Source organism: Rhinatrema bivittatum, chromosome 6 (genome assembly GCF_901001135.1).
Source record: "Rhinatrema bivittatum chromosome 6, aRhiBiv1.1, whole genome shotgun sequence".
Taxonomy (NCBI): domain Eukaryota; kingdom Metazoa; phylum Chordata; class Amphibia; order Gymnophiona; family Rhinatrematidae; genus Rhinatrema; species Rhinatrema bivittatum.
In genome coordinates, this window is record NC_042620.1 from 348,780,431 (window position 1) to 348,784,880 (window position 4,450).

Below are 4,450 nucleotides of genomic sequence, written 5' to 3' on the forward strand. Positions count from 1 at the left end.
ATTTTTCAAGGAACTGGTAACCTGCCTGTGGGAGCACCCCATTGTGGTGCCACCAGTTAATAGACTGATGCATAGTACCTTATCCTTCAGCAGGGCCTGGAGTGTGACACATGGTCAGCTTATGTCTGAGAAAGCCATGAGATCTGCTGAAGTGGGCATTTCTACCTGTGAGACTGCTTGGCTGCAAGCCTTTGACCTGCGCCTGAAGGTCCAGGACTGACTATCTGACCTGCTGTGTATGGGGGAGAACCTGTTTGGAGACAGGATTAAAGAGACTAGCCAAGCTGAAAGATTACCATGATACCCTTCAGCAATTGTTGGCTAGTACTTCCAACACTCAGCCTACCAGGAAGCCCACACGGCAATATCCAAAAAGGCCTTTCTATTGGCCTCGTAAATATTACCCATTCACACAGTGGTCTAGATCTGAGGCCTGTCCACAAGGCCATACAGGCAACCTAGGCTGCCTGTATGGCACATATGGCTCTGCCACAGGATTTTGACTGGTGGCGAGGGAGCATTTCCCCAACGGGACCCTGGCCCTCTGGTTGGGGGTAGTGTCTAGCTTTTATTTATTTATTTGTTCGTTTGTTTGTTCAGTTTTATATACCGTCATTCTGTGCAGCCATCATAACTGTTTACAGAAATCAAACAAAGAATAAACAATTAAAACATAGTTGCATAAATTAACAGTGGGAAAGATGAAGGGAAGGGGGAGAGGTTGGTGGTGAAAAAGGGAGGACAAGGAAATAAAGGGAAAAGGAGGAAGGTAATAGTCTTGGTATTTATTCACAGATTGATGGATCTCTCACATCTGACTGGGGTCCTATTCATTGTTCCCCAGGGTTACTTGCTGCACTAATAGCAACCTCAACCATACTCCCCTGTGCCCCATGTGGAGAACAGCAGGCGATGTTCAAATACTTTGAGTGGAGCTCTCTGACCTAACTTTCCGCTCGAGCGGTCGAACAGATTCCAACCAGGAAACAGGGCAGAGGGTTCAATTTCAGTTGTTTCCTAATTTCCAAGAAAACAGGTGCCCTCAGGCCCATATTGGACCTGAGATCTTTTAAACTGCTTCTTGGTAAAGGAAAAGTTCAAAATGCTGTCGCTGAGTACCCTGATCCCCCTTCTCAGGGCAGGGGACTGGCTCTGCGCTTGTGATCTACAAGACACATATGCCCATATTGCCATTTTTCAGGCACGTCGACAGTACCTTAGATTTCTAGTTGACGGACACTACTATCAGTATTGGGTTCTGCCCTTTGGCCTGGCCTCGGCACCCTGAACTTTCACCAAATGATTGTCAGTGCCAATCTTCACAGGCTGGGAATTCATGTTTTTCCTTACCTCGATGATTGGCAACTCCCATCAAGGAGCTCAGTGCCATGAGCCTCACAATTGAAACTTTGGAGACCCTGGGATTCTTGACCAACTATCCTAAGTCCCATCTTCAGCCAGCTAGGCAGCTGGACTTCTTTGGGGCACACCTGGACACTGTCCAGGCGAGGGCCTTCCTACTTCAGGGCAGAGATCTTAGCAGCTCTTGTATGACATGTCTCCAGCTGCCCATATTTCTGCTCAGCAGTTTCTCCAGCTGCTGGGCCTTATGGCAGCAATTGTGCATGTTACCCTGTTTTTGCTCAGCTACACATGCAGCGTGCACAATGGACACTGCTCTCCTTGTTGGCAGGTGTTGCAGGACCTTCATGCTCACATAGTCACAGGGTGTGGCAATCCCTCCTGTGATGGATGGTCCCCTCCAACCTGTAGCAGGGTTGTCCCTTTTGGAAAGCTCACAGGCTGGGAATTCCTAGGCCATTCTCACCACCAATGCCTCTCAGACGGGGGGAGCACATATTCTGGGTTACTGCACCCCAGGGGTTCTGGTCGGTTCAGGAGGCACACTCCAGATCAACCTCTTGGAGCTGCGAGCGGTCCGTTGTGCCCTGCAGGTGTTCCAAGAGCTTCTCGTGAACAAAGTGGTTCTGGTTCAGACTGACAGATGGTCATGTGGTACCTGAACAAGCAGGGGCAACCAGATCGTTCCCCCATCTGCCAGGAGGCAGTCCAGGTTTGGACAGAAGCCATTGAACAGTATCGCTCTCTGGGCGGTCTACCTTCCGGTAGTGGACAACATCCTGGCTGATGCCTTGAGTTGACATTGAGGGACCACTCGTAGAGTCTAAATCAGGCTGCAAACTGCATCTTCTGCAGTTTGCAGAAGTTTGCAGATCCCAGACAGACCTGCTTGCCTCTGTGGAAAACAGGAAAGTACAGTGCTTGCTCCCTCGGCAAGAGGGCAAAGATTGATAGACACCTTGATCCACTGGGGAGTGAAGAACATGAGGCAAACTGCTGGACTGTAGGAGTAAGAAGTTGCTAGACTTTATCTCAACCACAAGCGAATAACTCTCTGATTTTCCAGTAGAGAGTTACCCACTGAGGTAGAGCCTGCAGCCTGCTTGGAACAGTTGACACTGAGGGTGAATTCTCCAGGGAAGAAATCCAGAAACACTCCACCAAGAGAAGGAAGCTGGGGTGCCACAAGTGCATGCCCAGTAGGTGCCAGTCAAATATCCTACTGTTCTTGGAGAACACCTGTTACAGGTAAGCAACTCTGCTTAACCTGTAACAGGTGTTCTCCGAGGACAGCAGGATGTTAGTCCTCACAAAACCTGCCCACCACCTCATGGAGTTGGTTTTCTCCTATATTTTTGTTTTAATTATAAGAGTGGAGAGGGACCCCATGTGGATGCATGGTGTAGACCTGCTTAGTGTCTAGTCAAATCTCTAGAAACTTTGATAGTTTCCCTCTGTCTTCTATGTGAGGACTAACATCCTACTGTCCTTGGAGAACACCTGTTAGAGGTAAGCAGCTCTGCTTTCCCATTATCAGGTACTTTTAAAAAAAAAATAAGGTTATTTGTTGTTATTTGTTAAATTTGTTAAATATTATTGTTACTTTCAATGTTCCTTGTAATAATGTTCAATGGTTGATTGTTATTGTTCAATGTTCTATGTAAAAAAACCCAGGTCTAACCTCCCAGACCAGGGCAACCTTTTCGTTACTTGTAAACCGGATTGATTTGTATTGCATACAGGAATTCCGGTATATAAAAATTAAAAATAAATAAATAAATAAATAAAATGGAATAATCTCAGGTGGATCCTGTTCAGCACAAAGACTAGTGAATCCCCTTTGACTTTGGATGGAAGGCAGGCTTACCAGGAACTGAATATAGTTTGACAGTTATGCCTGCAATTTTTTATTTTATATATTTCTCACCTTGGAGTAAAGAAGGATGACAATCTTAACAGTTGCTGCAGCTGGGAACAGTAATTAGCTTCTGGTCAATGAAGCAAGCTAGGGAAGAATGTGGTTCTGAAGAATGACACTTTCAGGCTTCTGGACCACGAAGGAATCAAGTTGATGCTTCAAGGTGGGGGGACATTGCAGTCTGTCTTAATGGCAGTATAAGGCAGATGAGATTCACAGAAAGTAGCTGAGACTGTATCTTAGCCAACAAAATAACTCAAGCTGACTGGATACCAGAATGTTTTTACATCTTTTGATGATTCAGTTAGTCAGGTCCAAGTGGCAGTACACACATGGCTTAGGCATACACCAGAAAAGTAGATAATTCTTAGCAAGTTACAAATTTTGAAAAGCTAATATCTGGTTTACCATGTAATTAGAGGTGAAGGGACCACAGTATGGCACACAGGAACTTGGTGGCAGGTGCAGAGATCGAAGAAGTCAGCAGGAGAGCCCATCCTTAAGTTTCTTCCTTCGTTCTTATACTTCAATGGCCTTGTCAGGTTCTCTGAATACACAGTTCCTCAAGACAGCATTCATTGGAAACCCTCGTCTGCTAGTATATCATTAGGTTTTTGAGAAGCTGATTTTCTTCCTAGCAGGCTCCTACAACAGTGTCTGTGCTGGTAGACAGCTCATTTTTCTGAATGTGCTGCCTAAAGGCATAAAATATTTGTCAAGACCATAATTAAGATGCCAGTTTGAAGTGACTTAGCAAGTTCCAAACAATGCCTTATCAAAGTGTGTTTTGTTCTATACAGTTAAGTAGACTCTTATCTTGTTTGGTTCAACTAACATACAGCTCCTTTTTGAGTGATCTGGGATAGGCCCTACAGCTTTCTATTCTAGTTAGTGGTTTGTGGCAATAGGAACCATTTTCAGTTGGGTTCCATATTAGGTGCTACAACCCAAGAAAGAGATCTAAGTGTCATAGTGGATAACACATTGAAATTGTCGATTCAGTGTGCTGCGGCAGTCAAAAAAGCAAACAGAATGTTGGGAATGGTGACTAAAACGGAAAATGTCATAATGCCTCTATCGCTCCATGGTGAGACCGCATCTTGAATACTGTGTACAGTTCTGGTCGCCGCATCTCAAAAAAAGATATAATTGCGATGGAGAAGGTACAGA